Source organism: Panthera leo, chromosome D3 (genome assembly GCF_018350215.1).
Source record: "Panthera leo isolate Ple1 chromosome D3, P.leo_Ple1_pat1.1, whole genome shotgun sequence".
Taxonomy (NCBI): Eukaryota; Metazoa; Chordata; class Mammalia; order Carnivora; family Felidae; genus Panthera; species Panthera leo.
In genome coordinates this window covers 40,586,583-40,603,632 of record NC_056690.1, presented here as the reverse complement: position 1 = coordinate 40,603,632, position 17,050 = coordinate 40,586,583, and the positions used below count along the sequence as shown (strand labels likewise).

The following is a 17,050-nucleotide window of genomic DNA, read 5'->3' as shown; positions in this document are numbered from 1 at the left end:
AGAACAAAACAGGACTACCACAAAATGGACCCCAGATGAGCCTGATTACCTAATGGGCAACTGGGATACCCTGTCTTTATTATTATTGTTTTATAATTTTGTATGTGTATGTTTATGGATATTTATAGGGGTAGTCATAAAGCAAGAAAGAGGCAAAGGCTAATTAAGGAATTTTACTTCTTCCTAATTCTAAGCCCCCTACTCCAGTAATAGAAAATAGACAAGCTGCAGATTCTAGACAATTCTCCATCCAGAGTCTTTCTTCTTGTCTGCCTTATAGAAGGCAGGGTGTTGGGTCGCTTATTGGGTAGAGGTAGCCACACTTCTTCTGGAACCACTTTCTCATATCTATGATTTTGATTACTCTTTTAAAAATGTTTTTCTAGTACTTTAAAAAATATATTAATATAGGAGAATTGTGGTAAAGATCAACCGCAATTGTTAAAAAGACGGACCCACGCGACCCTTCTGTTGTGCTGGCACTTGAGATATTTTCAATTCACAAACCAACTGGTGTCTCACTATCCATTTTGTTTGTTTTTCTTCTAGCCTGCTTTTGTTTTTTTCTTCCGCTTTCTTCTCTCAGTCACGTTGATGTGCGTTTCACTGCTCTGCATATCATCTTGCTAATGAACTAATTTTGTACTTTATAAAGATCATAGTGGCTCTTCTATTAATGTCACATGGTTAGGAGTGGGAGAACTGAAAGAATCATATCCAGCCCTTCAGGCATTGTGTATTTGCTGTTTTTAACATCAGGAAGACATTCTATTCCATCAGTACTTGATTCTGTCATTGTTTGATTCCTGTATGATCAAGAGAACAGTTCTAAATGAGTCTCCTTGGAGCATAAAGTTTGCCAAGATGCTGAAATTGCCACATCAGCGTAGGGTATCAAAGTGGTTATTAGCTAGGCAGCAGTGGTTGTATAATGTGTCATTCATTTGATCTATTTTATCTCCAGATTCAGTAATAACCCCACAGGAACTTAAACACTGATGCTGCACTGAATTTTGGTTCCCTAGTATAGCTTTCTACTGCCATTGGTTTCAAATAGAGAAGTTTCCAAAGCTGTGGCCCATGGCCTGGGTGCTCTGTGTGCAGAGGGGCCCCTACAAAAAAGCACGAATGTGCTTGAATGTGCTCGATGAATGTGATGATGAAGCATCAGTTTGATGAAGATAAGAAATATATCATTTGACATAATTGCACTGGCACTATACGTAGAATTGCCTTTTATTTTATGTATTTTATTTTTTAAGTAGGCTTCCTACTCAGCGTGGAGCCTAATGCGGGGCTTGAGCACCCGACCCTGAGATCAAGACCTGAGCTGAGATCAAGAGCTAGATGCTTAACTGACTGAGCCACCCAGGCACCCTAAGAGTTGCCTTTTATTTTATTATTTTTAAAGTTTATTTATTCACTTTGAGGAAGAGAGAGAGCATAAGAAGGGGAGGGACAGAGAGAGAGGGAGAGAGAGAATCCCAAGCAAGTTCCACACTGTCAGCACAGAGACTTACACGGGGCTCAACCCCATGAACTGTGAGATCATGATCTGAGCTGAAACAAGAATTAGATGTTTAACCAACTGAACCACCCAGGTGCCCCAAGAGTTGCCTTTTAAATGCATTAGCCTAATGAGATAGAATATATGATGGTTCTTCTTTTTTTGTATCCCTTATAGCTCTTAGGATACTAGTGTTGTGTGTACAATAGATGCTTAATAAATATTTGTTGACAAAAATAGGCACAGAGAAAGAAATGGACTAACTTGTCATAAAAGTCCCGTGTAAGGCCTGCTCTGGGCTGAGAGCCATGCTGCCCTGTTCTTAAAGCCAAGGGGTTCTTCCTCCAAGCCTCCCACCCAAATCCTTGATTTCTGGGCCAACCAGTGCAAAATGGCCCACTCCCGTGATCAAAACCAGATTTCTTTCTAATGTGCAATACTAGGATACGATCTTCAAAAGCCCTTCAAAGTAACCAGAAAAGTTAGAACCTGCCATGGCAAGAAACAGCAGCGCCCCTTAGCTGGGGTCTGAAATGAACCCTTGGCTGAACAAGTAGTGGAAATTGACAAAGCTCCCAAACTGAGGAGAACCTCGCACGTGGGGAGGCTGGGTAGTCAGACCCAGTCATGTTCCCCACCCGACGAAGCTGAGCGGCGCCCATGCCTGCGTCCTTCCAACACTGATGTGCACATAAAAAGACCTTTCCCAGCTGAGAGCCAAGTCATGACCACCCCTGGAAGCGGAACACCCTCACAGCTTCCTTTGCTTTGCAGTAAACCCTTATGTCCGGAATCACCCTCAGCCTCCTTTTTCCTAGTAGGTCTACTGTTACTGTTACTAGTATGATCATCATTTATTGAGTGCATGCAATGTGCCATACATTAACTATTGTCATTTCAACTGTGAGGAAAGAGAAGCCCAGAGAAGTTAGTTAACTTGCCCACAGTCACACAGCTAGTAAATAGGAGAGCCAGAGTTGAAACCCCGGCAGTCAGACTGCAGAACTGAACTCTCAACAACTACCCTACACTAAAAGCATACCCTTCATGAAGCACAGCCAACACAATTACACAGGTGTTCTATAAAAGTAAGACAACGCATTTCTATATAATACTACCCCATGCAGGGGCGTCTGGGTGGCTCAGTCGGTTAAGCGTCTGACTTCAGCTCAGGTCATGATCTCACGGTTCACGGGTTCCAGCCCCGCACCTGGCTCTGCACTGATGCACGAGCTCTTTCTGTCTCGCTCTCAAACAAGTTAAAAAAAATACTACTCTGTGCACATATAGATAGATAGATAGATAGATATTATTATACATAGATATCAATTATAAATGAGATATATCATATATTAGTAAATAGTTATTAATGTATATTACTAAAGATTCTAAGGGCAGTTTTACAAAAATAAGATAATGTACAGTATATATATATATGTGATATGTAGAGATAATGTACAGTATATATATATATATATATATATGTGATATACATATATATATCATATATATATATATATACACACACATATACATACACCGGTATATTGTATGTGTGTATATACACACATATATACATACACACACACAGGTATACTCTCTCTGTCTATATATATGTATATGTATGTATGTATGTGTATGTGTGTGCGTGTATATATATATATATATACACACGCACACACATACACATACATGTACATGTACAAACACACACACCGGGATACACACACACACACACACACACACACACACACCGGTATATTATATACAGGTGACCCTTGAACGACAAGGGCCTGTGTGCAGGCCCACATACATGTGGATTTATTTTGGATAAATACAGTGCAGTACTGGAAATGTATTTTCTCTTCTTTATGGTTTTTTAAATAACATTTTCTCTTCTCTCACTTACTTTATTGTAAGAATATAGTATATAATATATATAACATACAAAATTTGTGTTAATTATCTGCTTATGTTATTGGTAACACTTCCAGGCAACAGGAGCTATGAGTAGTTAAGTTTGGGGGGAGTCAAAAGTTATATGCAGCTTTTTGACTATGTGGGAGGTTGGTGCCCCCAAACCCCACATTGTTCAAGGGTATACTTTATATACTGGTCCTCTACAATATCAATAGTAAGTTGTTTTTTCTACACATAGCAACAAATTCATGATAGCAAATATTTACACTTCACTCTAGAGATGAAAAGTGCTTTCAGCCCCTTATAGCACTTAACCCCATAGCAATCCCATAAGGACATAGAATAGGTATTATTATTGTGTGCTATGCACCACGGGTGCCAGGCCTTGGTTTACGAGACTTTCATCAAGAGGATAGAAAATATTTGAGTCTTGGAAAAAGAGTTACTGGCACCAAACCATGAATAAAAACTGCAAAATCAAAATTAACAAAAAATTAATGAAACGCCGTTCTAAACTACCATTATGTTAACATCACTAATTGTTCAACATACTGTTAACAAAATTCCATTACATTTGAAAACACTTTGTAGATTGGGTATTTTTCATTTTGTGACGAATTCCAAAGTATGTATGATTACCAAGGAATGATAGCTAATCATAAATGAAATGAGTTTTACATATGTAATTTTATTTTATTTTATTTTATTTTATTTTATTTTATTTATCTAAAAAATTTCTTTAATGTTTATTTTTGAGAGAGAGAGCACAAGAAGGTGAGTGGCAGAGAGAGAGGGAGACAGAAGCCAAAGCAGGCTCCATGCTGTCAACGCAGAGCCCGACATGGGGCTTGAACTCACGAACCGTGAGATCATGACCTGAAATCAAGAGTCCGATGCTTAACCAACTGAGCCACTCAGGGGCCCTGTAATTTTAATTACAGATAAAAATTCTTTCAAAATGTTTACAGCAAACTCATTAATGGGAATGAGGATCATTGTAAAATGTTTGAAATATACAAGGTGGCTGAATCCTGGGCCTGTGAAATTTCTCAACTGCCTGATTATGGGTGCAGGATGAGGACATCTGAGCACAAAGGAAGTGATTTACCTCCTAAGGCAAGAGGGTAAGTACCGAGATGAAACTCAAAACCTCGCCTTTAGGGCATGGTGCTCCTTCTGTTCAGTGTCTTCAGGGAACAGTCTCCATGAACATCTAGATCCCCTTCTTAAATAGGACCAGCCAAACCAGTGCCTGTCACTGGTAGACACACACTCCGGATTATGTTCACTTAGTTGTGCTCCACTGTAATTCTTTACAAAAAGTCACCGGCTCCTCTCTCATCGAATCTGGTGAGATTGTGCCTGGAAGCAGGAGATTTCACTGTGTGCCATATCCCTTGCACAGTTTATAACAAACTGAAATAAAACCACTGTTAGCCTATCTGGAGATGCAGACATACAGAAAAGGAGGGTGATGTGGCAGACGACTTCAAGGCTTCGATTATTTCTCAGTCCTGGGTTTGAAATTCTATGACTTTGAGTTAGTAATTTCTCCATGCCTCGGTTCCTTCCTTTATAAAACCAGACGAGAGGTGCCTGGGCGGCTCAGTTGGTTAAGCGTCCGATTTCATTCAGGTCATGATCTCGCTGTTCATGGGTTCAAGTGGGTTCTGTGCTGACAGCTCAGAGCCTGGAGTCTGCTCCTGATTCTGGGTCTCCCTTTCTTTCCGCCCCTCCCCTGCTTGCACTCTGTCTCTCTCTCTCTCTCAAAAATAAAAAAAAAACATTAAAAAATTTTTTTGGAAAAAAAAACGCAGATGATCATAAAAGGAGCTACCGAGTTACTGTGAAGTTTTAATGACGTCATGTATGTGTTCTCTTTGCTTGCTAGGATTATGAACAGATTATAAAGTGCTCAACAAATGTTAGCTCTTTGTATTATGACTTGCCTTCCTGTCTTATCAATAGTCAAGTTATTTGTCCAGGATGTAAAAAGCACACCCAGGAGATAGGCATTTTATATATTTTTATATATTGCTGGTCAAGTGGAGAAGGCACTGTCCCCGTGGAGGGGCCTATGGCAATATCTAGCACAGATATATATGCATTTTGCTCTTTGACCTGGCAATTCAGCTTCTAGAAGTTAGTTTATTTTCTTAATTTTAAAGATTTTTTTCCTTTTCTTTTGTAAGTTTATTTAGAGACAGTGAGATTGTGAGCAGTGGAGGGGCAGAGAGAGAGAGAGGGAGAGAGGGGGAGGGAGAGAACCCCAAACAGGCTCTGTGTTGTCGGTACAGAGCCTGACGTGGGGCTCAGTCCCACGAACCACAAGATCATGACCTGAGCTGAAGTCAAGAGACCGATGCCTGATGGATTGAGCCACTCGGGCGCCCTGAAAGATTTTTTTATTTTCAAGTTATCTTTATACCCAACTCACAGCCCGGAGATGGAGACTTGCATGGTGCTCCACGGACGCACCCAGCCAGGGGCCCCTCAGCTTCTAGGAGCTTTGAGCCAATGTAATAAAAGTAAGAACAACAAAACATCATAAATAAACACCTAAAATATATTGAGTGCCTATAGGCCAAACACTCACCATTATCTCATTTTATTTAAGCCTCTAATCATCTGGAGCGCCAAGGAGCTTTCACCCCATTTTACAGATGAGGCCAAGTGTGGTTCAGAGACAGTGACCTGCTTCTGGTTACAACACAGCCAAGAAGTCACAGCTGCCGAGTTTGCAACTAGGAAAGTCTTTGTTACTATTCTGTACTTTCTTCCAACAGAGCATGTTCCCAACTCATTGTTAGGAGTTTATATTTGAGGAGGCGATCTATAAAATCAACAATGGGATACAGAGGCTTGCAAGGAAATTAAAACTATTTCCTGACAGGCATATATTCATCAAACACTATGCTCCACCGAGCTGTATCCAGTAGCTTTCTGTTTTCATCTATGCATACATGTTCCTTAAAACTAGGAAATACCTGGGGTGCCTGGGCGGCTCAGGCAGTTAAGCCTCTGACTCTGGATTTCGGCTCAGGTCATGATCTCATGGTTCTTGAGATCAAGCCCTGAGTCAAGCCCTGCATCACGCCCCACGTCGGGCTCTGTGCTGACAGCATGGAGACTGCTTGGCTCTCTCCCTCCCTCCCTCCCTCCCTCCCTCTGTCTCTCTCTCTTCTCTCTCTACCCCTTCCCTGCTCATGCCTTCTGTCTCTCTCAAAATTAATAAATAAACTCGAAAAGAATTTGAATCTTTTTTTTTAATGTTTATTTTTGAGAGAGAGAGAGAGAGAGAGAGAGAGAGACAGAACACAAGTGAGGGAGGGACAGAGAGAGAGGGAGACACAGAATCCGAAGCAGGCTCCAGGCTCTGAGATGCCAGCACAGAACCCAGGGCAGGGCTCAAACTCATGAACTGTGAGATCATGACCTGAGCGGAAGGCAGAAGCTTAACCAACAGAGCCACTCATGTGCCCCAAGAATTTGAATTTCTAAAAACAAAACAAAACTGGGAAATACCTGAATATCCGTACATCTTTCCAGAACATTTCAGACCCCTAAAGTGTTGGGACTGGCACTTGCTTTTGCATTTCGTTGACATATTATTGTACAAAGGCTTTGGCTTTTTTTGTCAGTGAAACCAAACAAAAGTCATATTTATGTTCTTTCAACTTAAAGCCTTTGTGACTTCAACGGAACTGTTGTATATGCAGCTGTGGCTGCGTTTAAGATATGTAAACATCTTAGATAAATACCAAATGTACATGGGATCAACGTCAAGTTGAGTTTACAGTTAATTTTAATGGGTGTGGTGGATAAATCAAGAGGGTGTGATTTCTGAGGTCAAGCTCTAATCCAAAGCATCAACTGATTTTAGCAGTTGTCTAAATTATGGTATGTTCCCAAATTAACAGTATGTTCATACTGCAATTTCAGGTTTCAAATGTAAAAGCTGTTTTCTAAATTTGGGATTGAACTAGTAGACTTGGCTCTGAGGTCACTACTGAATAGGCTTTAAAGACTGCTAATTAGACCACCATCCCTAAAAGCTGCCTTCTTACAAAGCTTAATAGGGTTAGTTATTCTTTTAAAGGAGGCGCTTTGTTTACACTGAAAACTTTCAGTAGATTGCTAAAAAGAATAAAAACAAACACATAGACCTTGAAACTTACACTCTTCAAAAACAAAAAGAAGAGAAAGAGAGGAAATCGGTGTCTAAAATCGGTAGATTTTCCTTTACAGCTTGTCTTTGATTGGATAAATTTCTGTTTCCTACCCTGGGGAGGGTGGTGAAGGGTAGGGCATGGTGCTTTGGATGCAAGCCGTCTTCTGGGTGATGTTAATTTGTTGTAGGTTTTCAAGGCTGCTTGTTCAGCAGAGACTTTATTAGTTTTTGGCTACAGAAAGTCAAAGATTTATAGAAGGTTGCTCTCTGGATAGCTGTGGCTGTAATCCCTTTAGGTCTCCTTATTTGAAAACTATGTTCTTGATCAGTGTTGATGAACAGCACACTTGGGAACACTGTGAATTTATAAACTACTTCGTAAGAAAATATTATTAATATTGACGAACTCAGTCTTTAACACTTTGTCGAACCAGCCTGAAAACCTTCCCTGTCTTCCCAGCCCCCAAGACTAGAACTGGTAAGGGGATAGTTCCATCTGACCCGAACATCCCCAACTGGGATTGGCTCCTGGCACTGTTCACTCAGGCATCTGTTCCCGCCTCCACAGAGATGTCACAGCTGCTGGTGAGCTCATCCGGGAACCCTATTCCTATGTGAGGAGCTTCTCTCTGAGTTCTCTCAGGGAAAGCAAGGGTTTATGCTGATTGTCTGTCTATGGCTTTGCCCCAAATCAAACTTTCAACAGCGTGTTACAGTATAATCCTAGTGGAAGTAATTACTTGTTTGCTAGCAACACTGGGAAGAAGGGGAGGGGGTGGACGGGCACTGCAGGAAGCCTGAGGAAGGCTGTAGAGAAAGAGGAAGAGTAAGGAAGAGAACAAAAGCTTAGTGAGTACCTACTGTATTCCATATGTGGTGTTAAGTCCTTTACATATATCATATTGTTTAGTCTTTATCCTTGCCCTGAGAAATAGAGGTCTCCATTTTATGGGGCAACAAGGCAAACGCGTCCAGTGAGTGGTTAGCTTTCTATTGCCTGAAGGTTCTCCTGTCCCCCATTCACTTTCTATTACAGAGCAGAAATAGAAATGCAGCTGGAGTAGAGGAGGAAGGAGGGGGAAGGGAAGAAGAGGAAAAAGAAACACTTAAAAAAAGATAAATGTGAGAGAGTTCTGAAACTCTGCCAGTGGTTATTCGACGTTAACTCTACCTGAAGTAAGGGTAACTCCGAGAAGGACTGGAAATTAGGCACACCTTGACTCATCTTCCAGTTTCTGGGTCACACTGGGTCAGCTTTGCCATTTCAGGAGGAGCCTAGTTTTTGGAGGCTATTTGGTAAATTCTCAACTTAATGCTCATCCCGCCCGGAGACATTGCTACGGAATAGTAAAAATTTGCCCAAAGTTTGGTAAGTCTCTGCAGAATACATTTGAGAAGAGAACATTTATTTGCTCAGTAGGGTGATCCAGTTTCCAGGTTATCCTTGTAAGAGGGAGGACTGGGTTTCTTTGCAGAAATAACTCTCTCTCTTTTTTTCTTTAATTTTTAAAAAATATACTTTGAGAGGGAGGTGCAGAGAGAGAGGGGGACAGAGGGTGCTGGGCTCCAACTCATGAAGAACTGTAAGATCATGACCTGAGCTGAAGTCAGACACTTAACCAACTGAGTCACTGCAATATTTCTTTAAGTGTTAAATTCACTTGGGGTTGCTATGGACTGAATATTTGTGTCTCCCCCTACCCCCATTCACATGCTGAAATCTTAACCCCCAAGGTAATGGTATTAGGAGGTGGGGCTTTTGGGGGGCACCTGGGTGGCTCAAGTAGGTTAAGTGTTCGACTTCGGCTCAGGTCATGATCTCGCCATCTGTGGGTTTGGGCCCTGCGTTGGGCTCTGAGCTGGCAGCTCGGAGCCTGTTTGGATTTTCTGTGTCTCCCCCTCTCTCTGTCCACCCCCACCCCCCGCCCTGCTCATGCACTGGCTTGCTCTGTCTCGCAAAACATTAAAAAAAATTTTTTAAAGGAAAAAAAAAGGAGGTGGGGCTTTGGGGAAGTGAATGAGACATGAAGGCAGAAGCTTCATGAGTGGGGTAGAGCTCCCTTGCACCCTCTACCTTGTGAGGACACAGTGAGAAGCCAGCAGTCCGCAATCCAGAAGAGGGGCCGCGCCCGACACTGAAACTGCCGGTGACTTGATCTTGGCTTGCAGCCTCCTCGATGGTGAGGAACAGATCTCTGTTGTGTAAGCCGCCCAATCTACCATAATTGGTTGCAGCAGCCCAACAGACTACGACAGACACACTGCATGTCATATTATGGAAAATAGTCTTTCTTAAGCACAGTAATCGAGTATTTCAGGACTTTATGTAAGTAAAGTCGGATCATAGCTTCGTATCAGAAGAACAACTCTTGTTTTTATAGATTTATGATATAGACATTAAGCTGCAGGTATTATGAATGTGAAAACTGGGAACAAAGATTGAATAAAGCTTTTGCTTATTTTTTCCCTATGCCTGAGGAGTCATTCCATTTTCTGGGTCAGAGGCTACGAGGCCATCGAGAGCACCACCTTGAACATGACAAAAGTCCTAAGCCCCTGCTCTGAAGGGGATTGTGGCTCATGGGCCATTACCATGGAGAAGTAAGAGCCTTAAAACATATCTAAATAAAATGAAGTGACAAGAGGAAAAAAGGAAAACAAAAGCTCCGCATGCCCGGGGGGACTTTTGTTTATGAAATGGAAGCTGTTCATGGAGACTGTGAGGTTTTACTGTGAACACAAGTTTCACCTCTAAAGCTAACTGAGGCCCCACAGCATGCCCACACAGGACGCGACTGCAGGCGAGGGCCTCGATAATCATCTCGTCTGGTAGATTTTTGCACAGAGGCTCATCTGGTCCCATTTTTAAAGACATGGGAATTTTCCAAAAAAGCCAAACTTCATTCCCTCGTATGGGCTTTCAAAAGCAGTTGATGGCGTTTTGGTATTTTGGATTGTCACCTACCCATACGGTATAAACAAATCGCTTTTGAGGCAAGTTCTCATCACAGAACACAGCCTGGTTATCAGTCACAAAGGCCTGTCATCAGCCTCTGCAGTCTCATCCAGTCCCTCCAGGCTGGATGCCTCCCGCCTGAATGCTCCCCGCGTGTCTGAACACACCGCCTCTGTTGGATGAGGAGCTTCAGGCTGGGGCTGGACCCCTCCTCCCTGCAAGAAATTGCTGCTTGTAGAAGTCAGGGCAGGTCTAACTCAGGCATGACTCAGCTCTTTGTGACCCGCGTTCTCCTTTCTCCTTGATGAGACTGGTGTGCTGGCCCCACTTATGGAAACATGTGCCCTGCTCCCTCCCTTCGCCCTGCCTCAATTTGCAGAGGGAGCATCCCTTTTAAGAGGAATATTTAGAAGATTCTATCATGGAATTCTTGGTAAGAACGGTTTTGCTCCCATGGGACAAAAGAGTTTTTCCCCCTTTGCCAGGCACCCAACCACCGCCCATCTCCCCTTTCTCCCACTTTGCTTCTGGATGTTTCTCTCTTACCCGGATTTTCTCCCAGTTTGGGATTATCAGTCTAAAATGAGAGTCTGGAGTTCATCAGTGTTATCGATAAAACTTTGCAACTATTTCAAAGTTTTTTCCTGTTCAAATAGGTGAGGCTGCAAAATGCTGAAGGGGGCACCTCTGTTCCAGAGAAAGGGAAAGAAGAAAACTGCGTGACAAAAATACGTGGTGGGAAGTAGCACGGGGAATCTTTGTCGATTTTCTCTGACCACTTTGAGAATTGTTTTTCCTTGAAAAGAAGAGAAAAGAAAAGACAACCTACCTAAAATATTAATGCTATTGTTAGAGTTCTACGATAATCCAAAACAGAGTCATTTTGAAAGAAAAAGTAGGTTTCATTTCTGGCAGCGGATCCCCTCCGCTGATTTACATATTCCTTGACATGATTCACTATATGAAGCGACCTTGAGTTCATACCACAGATGGAAAAGAGCGAGTACAGTAATCAGCTAAGCATTCGTAAGGACTACCATCTGAGGTTTGATTTCGAATCCGGAGAGAGTGTCTCACACACATTCCACTGAGCATGCTGGTCAAAAACCTCACATTCCAGATGCAGCAAGAATGCATGCATTGAGTGCGCGCACACACACACACACGCGCACACACACACACACACACACACACACACACACTGGCCTCCAGACAGCCCCCTGTGCACACATGTTCTAACACGGTTACAACAGAGCATGCTCCCAAGCCTTCAAGCTTCCACAGCCCTCAGCCAAGAAGCTGCCCCAGAGATAGTTGCTCAAGCAGCGGGTCACGGTGGGCTTGACCTCTGATACCCACAGCTGCCCCAGCGTACTTCCCGGGAGCCCCAGGGGCTCAGAGGAGGCTGAGTGGTAAGGATGCCGAAAAAGTCCCAAGCAGTCATGCTGCTTCTCGCCCCTAGTTTTCCTCTCTCTCATCATGCCCTGGAGACCGTGAACCTGTTTGGGGCGTTCAGAGAGGCCATGCTACCCAGTAGTGACAATAGTCACTAACAAAATGATGAACACAACAACAGTTCCGGCAGAACAAGAGGTTTTAAGTTATCTCACGTTCTTGTCATTTCCTCGCTTCTTAAAGCATTTATTTTGTTTTTCCATCCTTTTGTTGCAGGTGGCCCACTGTGCTGAAGTCAAGCAGGCCACGCAAAGCTCTGACTTCAAAGCCATTCCTTGATAAAACATCAAAACGGCCCAGGGTGGGCCAGCTGTTATCTGGAATTCTACAGATAATTCACTGAAACTCGGTGCTCACTAGCCGCAGAGAGTTTCCGCAGCAAGGCCGTTCCCAGGGTCCTGCTTGATTTTGTTGCCAGTCTCCTGTGTTTTGTTAGGCAGGGAGAGGTTTGGATCGCCTCTCAATAAAACTCCGTGTTAGCGCACCGGAGAAACTTGACTCCTGCTTGGCCTCATAGAGGCCGGAAATGTGAACTGTGCCCTCCCTAGCCCTGAAGGTGACATCGTCTTGCTCCTCCTTCTCCACCTGGAAGCACCAGTGACTGCTTTCCCCTGGGCCTTGTTTCGCTTTGGAAGAGCGGTGGCCTGCTTTCCACCATGAATATCAGAAATATTGCCTTTTCAACTCTGTGCTGTAAAATGTGATGGTACTGCATCTTCATGAGGCACAGAGTTCCCCACTTTGGGTTTGCCAGTCCTGTGGGTTCATTCTGGAGCCCCTCCCTCATCTCCCAGTCTTCAAACGCCAGCCCATCTAATCCCTTTGCTGGAATCACGCCGATGGTCTCACCGATCCTTCCCCCTTGCATTCTTCCACTTCCCACCTCCATGCATTGCCCGATCAGCAAGCCACATTTCCCTTTAAATGTGAAGACTCACCTGAAAGCCCACCACCTCTTCCGAGAAGCCTCCCCTGATTAAGTGGGGATGAAGGAGCTTTCGAAGCATGGCTGACAGACTCCCGATAAATGAGAACACACACACACACACACACACACACACACACAGAAACTCACAAGAAGAGCAAATTACACATTCGCCACTTTCGGACAGCACGCTTCTATGAGGGTAAGGAGATCAATTTTATAGAAATAACTAATCATTTCAGCAGATGGGGTATTTTTAGCATTCTTGGAGGTTAGCAAAACACTGCTGTCCTCTCCCACAGCAATCCGTGTCTTTCCTCAAATCCCTTCTCCTTTTCTTCTTAGCTTCCTAGATGCACGTGTGAAGGGGACTGTCACTTGCCGGATATGGATGGCACGAATGACAGTGAAGGAAGTGGGTCCTGGCAGTGCTTCCGGGCTGGTGGATCACACTGCCCAGGAGGAACCTGCGTCTGAGACCAGTAAATGCCTTAACCACGTAGTGTTCTCGTCAGGGAGCTTTCACAACTCCATGCCCCCATCCTTCTTGGGCAAACATGCTGGCTACCTGGGACCAAGGTAGACGTAAATAAAGGACCAAAACCCTCTAGACAAGGCCCTGCGGAGAGAATGGCGGGCAAGCTTCCTGGCAAGTCTCCACGTTCAGCCTCAACTAAGGCTGCTGGAGGGCAAGGGGATCTGTAGGGAGCCCTGGATCGGAGGCAATCACATCAGAAGTAGAAGCAGACATGTTCCATCTCCAGAAGACCGCCCTCCGGGGCCAGAGTTAATGCCCCTTGTGGAGGCCTGAGAGACTCACGGCATCAAATGACCAGAACGAGGAGAACACAGACGGAATGGTGATAGCTGGCAACTAGAACATGGCACCAAACACCACTGCCACAGACGCTTTCTAGCTACAAAGCCACGCTAGGCAACCTTGAAGCAAAACAGTATCGATTTTGTGGTTGTAAAAAACGTACCTTCAACTGCAGAACTCAGTTTTATGACACCTTGAATAAAAACAAAAAGTGGCAGTTATATAATGGACCCAAATCTCCTAGTCTTCTCAACACACACACATGCTTCAGACCTAGAGTTTTTGCCGGCATGTTGAGAGTTTAAGTGAACAAGTAACAACTTTGAAAACAAGGGCGTTTTCAGTCCTCGATTAGACCTGATGGTGTCTTCACTTCCTCCGCTGAAACCGTTTGGGGGAGTTTTTCACTAAAGAAGGGATCTGACGTGTTTTTGGCCAAAACAAAGGCCAAGTCTGTGTGAATGACTATTTCTGTATGGAAGTCAGGCTGGATAATGAATCGATAAAACTTCACCCAGCAGGACACCGGTGTGTAGTACTTTCTATTTAATGCTATGTATAGAGATCATTTGATACATGTTGGGACAGGGTATCTGTTGAGATACACAGAAGGTGATTAAAAGCCATGGTGTGATCTGGCAACTTCCTTCTCTGAGGTGGTTGGGCCAAAGGCCATTTACTGTTCAGATGTGGTCAGTGTTCCAGCTCCCTGCAGGTCAGTGAACCGGCCTTCTGAGTGTGTCAGATTGCTCATGAACCAAGGAGACCTTACTCCTGACTGGACACTCATGTCCCTTTTTGATGCATTTAAGGATGAAAATACTCAACTGAGATCAACTAGACTGGGTGCAATGATTTGATCAAACGATCGTTGTTTTTTGGTGGGTTATAGTTATAAATAAATAATATTCCCCAAACCCTATGGGATGGCCATGATACTTGAGGCTGAGCAAAAATGTCCATTTACAGTTTCATGTGGTTGGCATTCTGGTTCTCTTTCCAACCAGAGGAGTTTCAAATTAAAAATGGAAACAAAACCCTTTCAAAGTCGGTAAGCCAAATCGGGATGAGTGTGAACACGCACTGATTTTAACAGATTAGGTTAACAAAGAGACAAACTTGCTCTCCATTACAACTTTCTGAAAAAGCTGCTTTTAAGTTACCTATCCAATTTCATCTTTCCCGCAGAACCAGGAGCGTCTGGTCAATGTTTAACGAGGGACTCTCCAGGGCGAAAAGTATGCATATAAGTGTATGTATGTTTATTACGGTTTTTACTGATAGACATGATGTGTGATACACAACCTACAAATAATAATAAAATCCACGGTGCTCTTTACTGCACATTCCTTACAGCCACTTGATTTTCGCGGAATGCTTTTGTTGATTTTGGTCAAACTCTTGTATTCATAGCCAGCAAGTCAACTGTGATTTGCACAGTTGCAAATCATTGCAATTGCAATCATGCATTGAATGTCATCCCAACCCCCTCTTTCCCTAATAAATGTATTATCATTACACCTCCTGTGTGGTCTACTCTTCGACTATTTTTCACACCTCCATAGACGTTATTTTCATTAAAACTCTTTCAACTTCAACACCACGTAATTACTTCCACCCTGGCCTATTTCAAGCTACAAGCCTGATGTCAGCAAATGTGGAGGTGAAAAGGGGTGGGCAAGCAGCAATACCATTATGTAGTATTTTTACCATGCGAGCGCTAGTAGTTGTAGAGTGTGCATAGTAGACCGTAGTCAAATGATGAGGAAGGTAAGAGTTTTAAGTATTTATTACCTTTGTTTTTAATATAATTTATTTAATTATAAGCTTATATCACTTAATTTATAATAATGGCCGTGCTTAATCATGGGCTCACATCATGTCCCAAATTATAATAATTCGCTCCTGCAAGCTGGTATGAATCAGGTCTAGCATAACGTTGTCATGACTGATGTTTCTTTCCACTCAGGCCCGGAGAAGAAAAATCCTGATCTTCAGAATGCTTTCCGAGCTATTCACAAAAGGGGTTATAATTTAACTGAATGAGACAAACGTAAGTAAGCTTAGCATTTGCTATTATTTTTCCAGTAACTTCAAAGCCTCTTAAAACCGTCACACGTAAAAATATGCTATACATAGATCACCTTGGAAATAACAGTCGCTGACAATCATCTACGAACATAACCTAAATGGACGTGCCCAGTCCATTTATGCCAAGAGGTATGAGTCACTGGCTTATTAAACAACGATCCTGTCTTTTTTTAAACCGTCGAATTCTTATATAGGAAACCAGGTCATGATATTGATTGTTTTTCAGCCATATTTATTTTTGTGTATAACCATGGTGTCAGCACCTGCCATTTAAACAAAAAGACAACGGTGTGCTCTAATCAGGGTGCTCTGATCAGCTTTACACAGGTAAAGCAAGAAAATCTAAACAGATTCTTATGGGATTTGTGGTTGTTGTTGGACCAGAGCCCAGTAGTACATTTATTGAATAAGGGGAAAAAGGTAAGCTAAAAAACTAGTAACAGTCTGATTTTAAAGCTCTAATTATGAACATTATTTTAATAAAAACATTAGTGATTCATCAACTCCATATACACTTCTCTTATGTTTTTTTTTTTAACCTCCAAATCAGTCTTTTTCCTATAGTAGGATAGGCCTTTGTAGTTGCAAAGTAATGATGTTGCAGTGAAAATACAGAATTAGCTAAGTCTAATTAGACAGCTAATATTAATACTATACAAGAATTGTAGGGTAAAGGGAAACTATATTTTATTTTAAACTACTATATTAAAAACATTTTGAATATTTAAAAAACGATTGATGTTGATGCTGAGAAGCTACATGTAGCACTGTTGACTCCCAGGACACACGATAGACATTATCTGGTGATTGGCTGACATTGACATTGCCTGCAATTTAGGGTAAGCCGTAACACATACATATATGCATATATACACACAATGGATCTTACTTCTCCCCACCCCCTCCCCTTTAATGTTTCATCATCTGCAGAAATGTTTGAAAACAAAATTTAAAAAAAAGAGACAAAAAGGAAAAGAAAGCTAACTGTTCTTCCCTCCACTCGATATTATTAGTACTGCAAAATTCCTAATCTCGTGGGTGATTTGTGCAGACCTTGTCTATTGCCTTCCTTCAAGTCAGGGCAAATCACCAACCGGGTGTGTTTCCTGCCACCAGTCTCCAACTCCAAAGCCATTCCACCCTCTTTCCTACCACTCTCACCAAATTATTAATTTCAGACGATCTATAATAATTCTTAAGAGAGT

The 17,050-nt window shown here is 42.6% G+C and overlaps 1 protein-coding gene and 1 long non-coding RNA gene across 2 annotated transcripts in view; one reads left to right on the top strand and one right to left on the bottom strand.

The window, feature by feature from the left end:
* The window catches only part of DLGAP1 (DLG associated protein 1), an 884,156-nt gene that overhangs the window by 103,159 nt on the left and 763,947 nt on the right, over nt 1–17,050 (bottom strand). The window lies entirely within an intron of this gene.
* On the top strand, nt 11,134–15,304 carry LOC122204160. The gene is made up of 3 exons (XR_006195524.1): nt 11,134–11,449; nt 12,226–13,136; nt 13,280–15,304. It is a non-coding gene; the product is annotated as an uncharacterized LOC122204160 (long non-coding RNA).